Source organism: Pinus tabuliformis, chromosome Q (assembly GCF_031772625.1).
Source record: "Pinus tabuliformis cultivar Carrire ecotype Pingquan chromosome Q, CPIR1, whole genome shotgun sequence".
NCBI classification, from domain to species: Eukaryota; Viridiplantae; Streptophyta; class Pinopsida; order Pinales; family Pinaceae; genus Pinus; species Pinus tabuliformis.
In genome coordinates this window covers 44,563,189-44,577,254 of record NC_142296.1, presented here as the reverse complement: position 1 = coordinate 44,577,254, position 14,066 = coordinate 44,563,189, and the positions used below count along the sequence as shown (strand labels likewise).

Genomic DNA, 14,066 nt, shown 5'->3' with positions numbered 1-14,066 from the left:
TTCCATGCATAATGGCTTCTCCTTGTTCTTTGACACCTGGTCCTCTTTCGATTTGGCTGAGCTGGATGTTTAATACTCCATATTGACCTTGAACGCTGAATCTTTTAACTGCTCAGAAGTATTAGGATATTTCCCTTGTTTCTCGGCTCCAGTTTTCCTCAAAATGCTCGAATGTACAGAAGCATGTTTTCTAGCCTTTAATAACCCAAAATATGGAACACTGCCACGTTCTTGATGTGTTGTAAGCTGCATCGATGGACATGTGTGCAAGCAAAAGTTCCTTGTATGCAAATCGTTTGATACCTCTTGAACGGTGATAAAGGGACTTTACAACAGAAATTTAAAGTTGGGTCGAAATATTCCACCTTTTTAAAGCATCCACCTGTCTTGATCTGATTGACTATTGTTGTTCCAGCTGATGTCTTGCATACCCTTTTGGCGTTTCCCTTTCAAAATTCCCGCTCATAATACAAAACTACCTGTCTGTGTTAAAATCATCACCTACAGCAGTTTCGTAGCGCGCTACGAAACTGCTGAATTATTTGAAACAGCTTTCCTTTGATCCGAGATCTTAATCACCCAAACATTTGATTGCCAAAAACTCCCTTCAACTTTTCATATGTATAACAAGGATGTACATTTCTTCAGAACAATAAGACTAAGCAAATTTGACAAAATTTGGAGCAAAACCTTTCTTGAAAAGAAAATTTATTTAGCAGGTAACTGGCCTAGCTGTGCCTTCAGGTCTTCAATTTTCTTCTTCATAGCTTCACACACAAAGTCTAATAGCTCTGGTTGAAATGGTGATTCAGCTCCTTTTTAATTCAGCCTCGCTTGAAATCAGCCTCGCTTGAAATTCAAATTCTTTCATTTAAAACGCTTCAATACATAATCAGGCAGATTTGTCACTCATGCAGCACTTACGACTATCATTAAGGTCTATGCACGGTAAAATCCCTTGGAAATGATATTTCTGTCCATATCAATAGATCTAGTGGTGGAGTAGTGGCAAATGAGCGTTCAAACGTGATACCAGAGGTACAAAAACTGACATGAGTGGACACAACTGGTGACTCACCTAACGGACTTGACATTTCGGGAAAGATTTGCTGCGGAATGCACGAATCCATGATTTCACAGCGCTGTTAGTTTTAAATTCTAATGATGCGCGGTGGCTCCACTTGGGATAGTGTGCCCTTGTGGTACACTAAGAATATGCAGGTCCAGTGCTTTGTCCTCTTTATGAAAAACATAGATTTGCTTGACAAACATCCCTTCAAGCTTCTTGGGCCTTCACCTCGGGCTTAAGCTTGATGATGACTGTAGGAGAAAGAATCTACATCTACTGAAAAATGCTCAGTTGACCTTGAGCTTAATTGCAATTTCCTACCTACCTACCCTATCAATTCAAACTTCTTTCAGCTCAATCAATGTGAAATTTCCAATGTAGCCAATCATTTGTCTTGTCTGATGTTTGATTTCTTTGACTGCAATGGAGTTCAGAGCCACTATGATATTGTGATGACCACTTCCAGTGAAATTGCCTCTGATCTTCATAGAAAAACTGAAACACTGGAGAGTAAAACTCTTCCATATATTTGGCTATAGGATCCCAGAATACATGATCAGCTTGATGATTCTTGTAACTTTCAGGTTGTGCAAACTGATCTTCAACAACAGTGTACACTTCCTCAATCGTGAAAGAGAAAGGAAGCAACACTCTCTCCTTGTGTTCTGCCATAAAAAGCTTCTGAAAATAATGATCATGATTATGAAGACTATATGCCTGAATTTGACCTTGTAAACCTTCAATGTCTTTCTCAATGTCATTAGCAACTTCATTCAAAAATTTCATCTTATCCTCTGCCTTACACTCAAATGACTTTAGATACGAGGACAAGGACAAAGAAAAATTTTCATCTGTTTCTCCATTACTATGATCATTATTCCATTGTTTGAAACCTTGAATTGAAGGAGATTTTGCCACCAACTCTGATCTATCTATCCATTCCTCCAAAAACATAAACCAAAAGTCTTCAAATGACTTGATGGATTTAGCAGGAAAGCTTTCAATCCACCGTTTACATTTCCATTGAAGTGAATCATAGAACAACATAATGCAAACATCCTCATGTTTAACTCTAAGAAGCTCAGTAAAATCACAGAAATCTGATATATGCTTCAAAGTTAAACTCAAATCTTCTCCATTGAATTTGGGACCATTCCTTAGAAAATATGCATCCTTGGGAAAATGATTTGGGAAACCATGAATTCCTGAAAAATTTATGCATGCATACCTTGAAATAAGAATGGTAGCATCTGGGTCCTTCATAACTCCAGTGGAATCACCATGAATGTATGAATTTTGAATTCTTCAACAATGGAGTCGCCAAGGTAGATTTGCAGCCTCAAAAAGTCTTCTGAGCTCCTGCTACCTTCAGAAGTTCAGCCTCTTGATTTCGGGAATGATTAATCTTCAGGCTCCCGGCAGACGCACCAAAATGTTATCTCAAAATCAGGCCCTGGAAGGCTACTGACCAGGAAGACTTCAAGTAACTATTTCAGACCTACTTTAGGTTGAGGCTTAGCCTCCTCAACCTGAGAGGGCTCTCTCTAAATGGGTTAATTATTTTTACTTAAGATAAGATGGCTAACTCTTTGTGATATATCTGTGATAAATATGGATGCTGGAAAAACATTAATCAAGTTTCCATTGGGCCTATGGAGTCAACAACACCTCAGTAAACAATGATACTGCCTTTACATAGAAGTCAGGGCATTCAGCATTTGAGTATTCAGAACATAACACATATGGAACCACAGCTCATAAATGCATACAGGAAATCAGAGCACAATCAGTGAATTCTGAGTGATTATACATCTATGCAACTGTAAAAGACATTAAGGAAAGGATAAAATCACACATTCTGAACATAGAAATCCTTCATGAATCCTGAGAAGTAAAGCAGCCAAATTATATTACTGAAACTCTGTCTTTACATAAGCCAAAACAATGCTCTGTCATAAAGTTTTCCAACCTCTATTACCTTTCTGTTTCAGCTATATATAGAGCTCTTATTCTAACTGAGGTTCCTCCTCCAGCGTGAGGGGAACTCCAATTCTGCCTATGATGACACCTACTAACACTTTAACTAACTAATAAATACAACTAACTACTAATTGACAGCTCTGGAATCCTAAAACAATTTAGATTCTAATTCTACTAAATCTTCTAGACTTCTAAATCAAATAGGACTCTAATTCCATAACAGCCTTGGTCTACAATCATTTTCGTTCTCTGACATCTGGTTCCCTTCTGGCGGTGGTTGTGATGGACCTTTAATGTTTCTTGTTGCTCTTCGATATCACATGTTTTCCAATGCCCTAAAACATAGGAAACTGCCCCTGTTTGTCGGTCCTCGGTTTGCCTCAAAATGTTCGAATCCAAAGAAGCATGCCTTTTATCTTTGATTACCCAAATAGAACAGATTGCCACGTCCATGATGTGCTGTAAGCCTTTCCCATGTACCTGTGTGCTGCCAAAACCTTTCAAAAAGATTTGCTGCTTTGTCAATCATAATTGGTCAACTGAATTGTAACATGCAGCTACAGCAGTTTCGTAGCGCGCTACGAAACTGTTGTGTAATTTCAAAAACACAATCTTCCTTTCATAGCTAAATAATCGCCAGTGTCCATGGCTTAAGCACCTTACTCCCTTGATCGTTTTGAAAAGATTTGCTTGCAACTTTTCAAGAAACAAATATTTCTCCTGAGGAATAGATGTAATGACACCAATAACACCATTCATTGTTCCAAATATAACTGTATGAATCTGGCTACAAGAACATTATTCAGAACTGAACCCTGCCCTAGAAGCATGCCATTTGGTGTAATATTGAAGTCATTTGTAGCTCGAGTGACAACTCGAAGGTACTCAGATATGTTATTGAAATAGCCCTGTAGATAAGAGTCTCTTGGAATTACCACTTGTTGCTCTAAACCTGGTTTAAGCCTTGTAGTTAATGCAATGCTTGCAAAAGCAAAACCATTGAACACCAATAGGACTGCAACTTTCACTGCTGGTATGCTTAGTACAGGTGCATGGATATTCTTCATGTACTGCACCAAAAGGCCAGGTTTTTGGTGCCTCCTGCCCAAATTATCATGTTCAAGTTCAGTTGTTGATGGACTAACTCTAATGCAAGGAAAGAAATCAACTCTGTTTCCTTCTGTTCTTATCAAATCAAATGTCATAAGAGGAACAAATGCAATCACTTGCAGTAAGAAGTACCGAAAGCTCCAAGTACCGAAAGGACAACAATAATAACCCCTGACAAACCAAGTAACACCTTCGATGAAACATAAAGAAGTGAAAAGTGTGGTGAAATATCACCCAGTGTCACTGATATGTAGGCAAACATGACAATGTAGCTGATCAATATGATTACAACATCAGCAGTGCTCTCCCTCTTAAGTTCTTCCTGCACAGAACTTTCTGCAGAAATTGCAAGAGTTAGATTGTGCAATTTTGCCATTGGAATAAGATCTTCTTTCACTACAAAATTTGGATGTTTGACCTCATTACAGCTGGCATTTCCATAATGCAAAAACAGCAACCATCTTATTCAAGCTTACTCTGTCCAAATCACTAATAATCTCTTCACACTTGATAATGTGATGCATAAAGTTATCAACGTATAGCTTTGAAGACTTTGATTCAACAACATGAACAATATTCTCATCAATATAAAAGTCAACATCCGCATTTGATATAATTCTTCCATCATGATCAATTGCATGAGTCTTATGCTTGTTTGTCATAAGAGTTGTCCTTAAGGTAGACTCATCAACATCCATAAAATTCGCAAGCTTTTCCATTGAGATGGATGTATACAACTTCAAGAAGCTCAGTAGACCTGACAAAAGCTATTGTTGTCTTACTTCTGATGAGAACAGCTTCAACTGAAGCCTCTATGCATCCTGGTTATAATTTACAAGAGCTCCATCATAGTTTGGTACTGTAGGAGTAATAAATTTAGGACAGGCATATGAAAACAAATTCGTCATACACAGCCTCATCACTTCTCTGCATTCTTGCCATCTTCTCTCCATACTTCTCTTTCAGCTGATTGTTCATATTTTCCTCAACAAGCTTCATTTGTGGACAGATAGAGAGGCATATAGCCAATAGAGCATACATCTGTTCATTTTTCTTCAGAATTTGGTCAAACTGTTGAGACTTTTGATGGAACTGTTTGGTCTTTATTATATACAATAGAACTTGATTGAAGGCCCGTATTGCCTCAACATACCTTCTCAACATAAGGTTGGCGAATCCATAATGATAAATAGTTGTGATATGGCTTCCAATCACTGAATTGTAGACACCTGTCTGGTTAACATCTATGTACTCATATTCAACCCTTGGAACTTTATCGGTCCCTTCCACTCTGACTTACAAACTGCAGAGTTGTATCCAATAGACCTCAAATGCTTCACAATCAACTTCTTGATACAAATAGCCTTGCAAATCCCTTCCCTTGAGGAATGAAAATCAATTTTATTGGACAGAATGAGAGCTTGTATCACAGAGAGCAAATCCTACTCGGATGGCATCACCAAAGTATTCAGGCCCTTAATACTTTCTACAGCAATTTTGACATCCCGTCTTTCAAGCCACCACACAGGCATCTATAAAAATGGTGAAGGTGCTTCTTCAAAATGGATTTTAAAGAATTGATAGGAACATCCTGTACCATATCCTCAATAAACTTTGCTTTCACTCCAAGTCCTCTAGAACTACTGGAAGTGAACCATTATCCATAGTATCCTAAATGCTTTTTTCTGCTTCTTTGAAATGCTGCTCAAGCAAGATTCTAATTGAATCTCTCAAATGTGAAGCTTCAGCAGGTTGGAACCACTTTCTACCAAACCTATCCAAATTTGTCTTTCTTAGTCTTGGCGGGGCTACTTCAATGAAATGTTGCATGAAGAAAAGAAAAAACAAACCACAATCGTAATCATTTTCCTGCTGAGGTACCTGAATTTTATTCTCTTGAATATTGCGTGGCAAATCTTTCCATATTTTCTCTGCAATTGGAACTTGTACAGGGATATCGGCCTGATTTAAATGTTCCCATTCAGCTTTCAAGTAGCTCCAAATATTTTCAAAGATGGTCCGACTAGTATGTAAACCCAATGAGTCCAAATGAAGAATAATGGGACCATCTTCATCTTCTCTAGCAGGAATACTGATAATTGCCAAACTCCAATGCTGACAAGCATGAATTGGAAAAAATATATACGCTTTCTCAAATATGTTTACTCCTTTAGACCATCTCCGAAACTTTGCAAAGGAATTCCCATCTTCTTGCTTACACTTAGAATCCAAAGCTTCCTCGAGTTTACTATAAAAGAAAGTGTTAAAGAAGTGATAGTCATTCTTGTGCTCAGTACGTAGAAATTCATATCTTTGGAGGTACTGTATGTAGAAGTTCATAATTGCTGAAGACACAAATTGTAATGGAGCCAGGCATTCCATGTCAGAGAGACAAATTTCAACAGATTCTGGATGGTCTCTTTCAGGGTAGTAAATTCGGATGTCCTTTTTCCGTCTTGCAGATATTCTACGGGCCTCATACTGTCTCTTTGGTTTCTCATCATCTTCATTCAAAACAACTATAACCTTCTTCATTGAACTTTCTGGTGTAAAAGAGAAGCACTCTTTTGCTGAACTTGGTGTAGCATAAGTTGAATCTGCCACCCCTTGTCCATCTGTTCGACTGCAACCATTCTCTTCAATAATAGGAGAAAACTCAGAAGATCCCAATTGATTACTTCTGGTACTCATATATGTCAACTTCCCTTGATTGCTGCAACTACTGCTAGAACTAGAAGAAACAGACTTCTTCGGAGAGCAACTACTGTTTCTGATTTGTCTATCATGCGAACTTTGCTGATCATTTCCAGAATTGCCAAAGCGTATTTTTAAATGTTGAGGACTTCCAAGACAACAGAGCCCATTCTTCCCAAAAGTCATACTGCTAGATTGATCACAAATCGAAACCAGAATCAGAGGTTTTGGTCTTAATAGAGAATTTTCAAATTTGGTTTTGGATGGAAATCTCGATTTGAATAGTATAGGCAAGAATCAAATTTGAAGGCTACAGGACACGTGTCAAGACCGACATGTAAGACCTTACACATTCTATCCCCGTAAAATCTTTGCAGAAAATATGACAGCTGGGGTGAGATGTGCTATGGATCAGCATGAATTCCCCATTTCGTAGCGCAGTTAGTGCAAAATCGGTGTTTTCCGCTACGAAATAACCTAAACTAAGGTTTCTGCGCTATGAACTTTGAAATAGGATTGGCATATGGAGCTTAGGTGCGGTGTGAGACCAGTGATGGACTACAACAGAGAATTGACCCCATTTGACATACTAACAAGACTCTTAACAAGACTCTAAGCAAGATGAAAAGACTAGGCCCAAAACTGACACCAACCTTTTGACAAATTTAAAAAATTGATGTTCAGAATTTAAACTATTTTTTCTTGAGTGATAACACCTGCGACGGTCGAATTTTAGGGCTCCGCGCGAGTATTCTGGGTGTCTATTGTGATGATTGGTTCAAATGCATTTCCTCCTTGTGATGTCGTCGCTAGTCTGTAGTTCATGGCCTGTGACGATCCAGAATTGGCGAATTAGTTCAAACAGTTGACCTTTTGGGTGATTCTAGAACTGGTTGTTGGGTCAGATTGGTTCGCCTTTCCTCCTCTGGTATGTTAGTTCCACCTTTTATGAAACCTCCCTTGAGGATAATCTCCCTCTCCCTCATTTCATGGAGGTTCCTCCTCCTATAAAAGCACTCACCATTGCTATGATCAGCTAGTTCCTAGTTCTTGGTTGCTAGTTTCTAGTTCTTGATTTTGGTAGATTAGATAGCTTTGGTGTGAGTGTGAAAAGTGTGGAATTGCTGATAATTTGGTAAGAGGTTGTGGAGTGCCTTAGCCTTTCATTAGAGCTTGTGAGTGAGAGAGAGATATTATCCATTTGGGAGACCCATTCTTGAGAGTGAATTCTTGAAGGAACATACCGGCTGGACCCTTTGAGAAGGCTTGCGACGTCAAGGCTTGGTTGTAAGCTTTTCTCTTCATTTTTTTTAATGCAATCAATAACGATTTCCTATATCTTGTGTACAACGTACTAGATAGCTTGTGACTCCTTGACTTTATGAGTAAATAGATCATTGTTGTTCTCAGTTACGTGCTTTGTTGTTTTCTTGTGGTGTTTCAAGTCAATTACTCTTTAAGGAGAAGGAAACGAAAGCTAGAGCAGTGCAACGGAAGCTTCACCAAACACCGGTTTTGAGGTAGGCCTCCAATGATGACTATTTAATGAAATTGATTGTTGTTTTGTTTTTTTTTGTTGTGACTAGACCCACTCTAGGGCTAGAGGGGTTGCCTCTGTCTGCAGAGGGAACACTTTCCTACTTCACAGAAAGGAATTTATATTTTTTGAGAAGTATTGCATAAATTTTGAATTTGAAAGGATTTGTTTGAAGAATATTTTTGTTGCAAAATAATTATGACTTAAATTGTTTCCATAGTTGGAGTTGTGCTTAGTGAAAGGATAATTTTAAAGATTGGTTTAGAAACCTTAAAAGTGCCAATGATTTTAACGATTTATGGAAAAAAAAATCAAGGCAAGAAGGCAAGAAGGCTGCCTAATAATGAGAAGCATTGTGCAATTTGGTAGACAAAGGACAACAAGAAATATGTATTAATGATCACATTAGTGACAAAAGAGGTAAGATGATATATCATTTCTTGTGATACTTGTGAGTACACTATTTGATATGAACTTTACTTGTGAGTACACTAATTTTCAAATAAATAGCTTATTCAATTGTGCTAACAAGCTGGTTTTCAAAATTGAACATTTAATTTTATATTATAATAATAATAATAATAATAATAATTTTTTAATTTTGCAAAAAATACCTAGTTTGAGATGGATGTGTTTGTGTATTAACTACCCTCACCCCCACCCTCATGAGGGTAGGGGTAGGGGGAGTTAATATGAAAACCTAATGTTTTCATATTAGCTCCCTCCGCACCCACCTATGTTTGCATATTAACTCTCCCTAGCCCCACCCTCATGAGGGTAGGGCTAGGGGAAGTTAATATTCAAACATAATTCTTTGATATTAACTCCCTTTGCACCAACCTATATTTGCATATTAACTCTTCCCACCCCCATCTTCACGAGGGTATGTTTTCATATTAACTCCTCCCATCTCCATCCTCAAGAGGATAATTCCTCTTATTTACAATATCTAGTTTAGATTTCTATAAAAAGTGTTGATGGAATATTCTTTGGTTAAGAGCTTTTGATATAACCTTAACCTCTGACCTTTTACTAGAAAAGTGACTCCTTCTTCATCAATGTTTATATTTTTACTAACCCATTATTAACAAAATTTATAATTTCATAAGGTCCTAGTCAGTGAGTGGTGAATTTTTCTTTAAAAAGTTTGGACTTGGAACAAAAAGAAAAGCCTAATCACTTGGAATTGTTTTTTTTTTGAGAAATTTATCATACCATTTCATTCTCTGTTATTGAATGACTGTATTATGTTGAATAGTTTCTTGTCTGATCTCATCCAATTTATTGAGTTGGTTTATTCTATTCTTTTGTGCCTTAGAGATATTTAAATCCAATTTCGCTGTTATTTATAAGTCTTTATATGGAGCTCAATAAGAAGAAAAACTTGCTTTCCATATACCAACTCATATGGTGAAAATCCAATGTTATTTCGCTAGGTGGTCCCGTGTGTGCACAGTTCTTTTGGTAGCATTTCTACCCAATCTTTATGATGAAGTTGAACTATTTTGGTAAGAATGGCTTCTAGAGCCTTGTTGGTTGACTCCACTTAACCATTAGGTTGTGTATGATATAGGGAAGACTTTTGAGGTTTGCTCTAGTATTGCTACATAATATTATGTGCAACCTTTCATGTGAATTGAGTACCTTGATCTGTTTCTATTTCCATTGGTACACCAAAACATGTGAATATTTATTCAAATAGAAAATATACAACCGATTTTTCTATAGTTTAAGGAGAGATTTTTATTTTGACCATTTAGTAACATAATCTATACATACCAAAATATGCCTTTTCTTTCTAGAAGTAGAAGTGGTTTAAGGAGAGATTTATCTTTTTCCCATTTAGTAACATAATCTATACATACCAAAATATACCTTTTCATTCTGGAAGTTGAGGTTTAGTCCCACGAAATCTAGAGGCCATTTTTCAAAGGATTAATAAGTGCATAGGGAAGTAGAGGAATTTCATCAACTTGTACTGGTCAACCAATGTGTTGGCAATTGTCACAACTCTTGATGTATTACCTAGCATCACTAAAAAGAGAAGGTAAACAATATCCCAAATGGAACACTTTATATATTGTTATTTTGTCATCAAAATGTAACCTGTGAGGTTCATCATGACATGCTTTTAAAATGTTATATACTTCATCTTCTCACACAAATATTTGGATGATCAAATCAAGTTCGGTATGGAAAATATCTCCTCTTACCCAATAATATATAACACTTGTCCTTAGGATCTTTACTTCTCTCTAGGTATCAAATATCGAGGTAGTTTCCTATATCTAGTTAATTAGCAATGTTTTCAAACCAAGGTGATTTAATAAAAAAAATGCAAATAATTATTCATCTGTAAAATGAACCTCTATTAGAAATATTTCATCTTCTTAATGAAATCTAGAAAGAAATTTGCAACTTAATTTTTGTTTCTAGGTCTATCTAAGCTGGTAATATTGAATTCTTTTAGTAATGAAGCCACCTAGTTATCCTACCATTAGTAATTCATTTTTTCATCAAATGTTGAATGACATAATGATTAGTATAAATGAAAGTATCATAGCTGTTTCTGGGAAAACTAGTAACTCTAAGAGATGCTAGCCCTCTAGGCTTGGCAGGTAACCTAGAAACAACAGTCAAAGCAATTCGAATATATTTCCTATGAGTGATAGATAAGAGAAAGATAGTAGAAGACCAACCTGGAACTTTCGCTTAATCCCTTGCCTGATCTCTCTCTCCTTTGGCAGATCCTGTAACTCCTCCCTGTACTTAACACGCTTGGAGAGTACCTGCACAGCTACAGCAACAAAATCCTGTCAAAGCATCGTGATATATCACAACATAAACATTATAGAATCATAAATATAATGAACAAATGAGAGCTTTTACAGTTTGTAGAAATTTTGAATAATTTAACACATATTCAATGGAGATTATCCTGATCATGTACTATTGCGGAAAACATACACAATACATAAGCTCCTCTACGTTGATCAACAATATAGCAGCATCAATAACAATAAAACATCAAGAGCATTCACACATTAACACAGTATGTATCCTGGGGAAAGCATCTCGCTAAAAACCCCAACTATCTGTATATTAATGATTGAGTCATGTAACATTACACAGCATAATACTTCTCACAAGTATCTCCACCTCTGTTACACACAATACAGCTCAGATCTGATCTCCAAATCTCTTCCACTGCTTGCCTGCCTCCACTGCTCAATACCTGCTCAAGAACTGATGAGAATAGCTTCCCAAACTCGTTTTCACCTGCAAAATAGTCACTCACTCTTTGTGGACGTGAGCAAAGGCTAAAATGTGGGCCAAATACGTGAGCAAACTCATTGGCATACTCAATCCTTTGATTGTGCAAGATCTGATGCACAACTATAGTCACAACTGATAGCAATCTGATTCTCTACCACCTATCCCTGTTGAACTGAACATGCACTGACATGCAACTGAGTTAACTGATGTATTCTTTAGTTGTATTATGAGTTAATAATTAGTTTAACAACTCATCATTAGTCTATCTGCAGTTAGACTAACTACAACTAGTTTAACTAAGTCAAACTGAACACAACTCCATCAACTGTACCTCCAGTCCACTAAACTCAACTCACTTGAGTTCTAACTGAAGTCATGCATGCAACAACTCAACTGACTCATAAGAAAAGCGTATTTCCTTCTGACAGCTGCATGTGCCACCTCTGTAGCTCAAACTGAAGTGCTCCAAGAGAATAAGATCAAGTTTATAGTCCAAATATTATTGTGAGATAATAATATTTGACTTTTCTATTTTTGACAACCAGTCTAAAAATAGACTTTGATCACTCACACTGTGATCACTCACACTTTCATCAAAAATAGAAGTCCATCTATTTTTCCCAACTTGATCAATCATCCATAAACATAGACATGATCCATATGTCTAAAAATAGACATAGTCTAAAAATTGACTTGCGCCAAAAATAGCCTGCGGGCCCACTTAGTGAAGGCGACTCTTTTCACTAAGCTCCATCATCTTGTTGCAATCTCAACACAGTTAACACAATCAATTGGGAAAAATCTCAAAGAACTTTATTGATAATAAGGAGAATTACAACCCAGTTGTCTAATCTAGTGCCATCCTCCCAACTTCAATTCCTCCTTCACCTTATGAATTAGCAAGAACATACCAGCAAGAATACAATGCTCTCTCTCCTCAATACTGAAACTAGTAGCACTTCCTTACAATTCACAACAATTCAGCCTTCTGATCTCTTGGATGGGAGATCCTTTTATAGATGTTTGCAAGAGGGTGAGTCATCTATGGGGATGATGAGTGTCATTCCATGTGTATAAATTAGTTCCACAAGAGAGGGGAATTGGAGATGGTTTCCTAGTTGCCTTGGTCATCCTTGGGAAAATTTGGAGAGGAAAGTGGCACAGGAGAAGTTTCTAGAAGATTCCATGAGCAACCAACTAACAAACTATCTCGGAATTTTGTCCATCATCACCCATCGCACTTACTAAAGTGCCAAACTATGATGCATATTAATTTGACAGTGCAGTAGGCCATATGCATCTTACCCTAACACAGGGCTTTTAGATATGGTTCAGTATAGGCACTTTTTGGATGATTTCTGAGATGAAACTTTTGGGGGAATGAAGCACTCATATGACTTAGTTCCTTTAGGGTATGAAACAACTCTTTTAGGGGTTGATGAGCCCTAATATCATCGACATATGAGTTTGGGGTTGATGTGCCCAAATATGTCTATAACAATAGCCCATGATATAAATTAAAACGTGATGGTCGCTTGGCCAACCATGTTTTAGTTTATTTTTTTATTTTTTTAATTCCTTAAAATGTTTGGTTTTTAACAATTTTTTTGTTGATTTTTTATTTATTTTTTAAGTTTGGAAAACATTTCTAAATTATTTTTCTTAATTAAAATTTTCATGTTTTTAACTAAAAAATTTAAAATGTGCTACATCCATATGTTTTTTTGTTCAGGGTTTTTTCACGATCTTTTGTAAACAAATGTTGTTTTATAAGCCATATTTGAAAACAAATATTACAATTTTAGTTTCCCATTGAAATTGGATCATGGTGTTTTAAGATAAGATCTCAAAGAGATATACTTTTAGCCCTTAAAAAAAATGCTCTTGGTAGAATGACTCTTTGATTTAGGTGTTGATTTTAAGGTTTTTTAGTGATGATGTTTGGATTATAATGCTATGACTGAAAGTTGTTGAAATTTTAAGGTATTTTGCACTTGTGATATTTGGTTTTAATTTCATGGTTGAAAAACATAAAAAATTAAGGTTTTTCAGAGTCATGTTATTTGATTTTTAATGTCATTGTTAAAAATTGTTGGACTTTTAAGGTTTTCCATGATCATGATTTTTTTGAAATGTTAACATCTAAAAAAGGGTGATGTGCCATCACCACTTTTCAATTTCAAGGTGGTTTTTCATGTTTTTTGTTTAAAAATATGGGTTTTTAAGGTTAGAGTTCTTATTTGAAGGTTATAGTTCTCATTAAGTTGGTAACATTGTTAAGATAGGAAAACAAGCTATGCAGTTCAGTAGAGAATTCACAAAGAGTTACAAGTAGGGGAACATGTTTGCCTATGCATTAGACAAAGGAAGAGTTCACTGAGAATTGGGCCTTTTACAAAA

General features: G+C 36.4%; 2 pseudogenes; both read right to left on the bottom strand.

Annotated features, from left to right (window-relative positions):
- Positions 1-4,581: 4,581 nt before the first annotated feature.
- LOC149218208 (uncharacterized) lies at positions 4,582-5,384 on the bottom strand (annotated as a pseudogene).
- Positions 5,385-5,830: 446 nt separating this feature from the next.
- Positions 5,831-7,039, bottom strand: LOC149218207 (ubiquitin-like-specific protease 1D pseudogene; annotated as a pseudogene).
- Between the last annotated feature and the right edge of the window lie 7,027 nt (positions 7,040-14,066).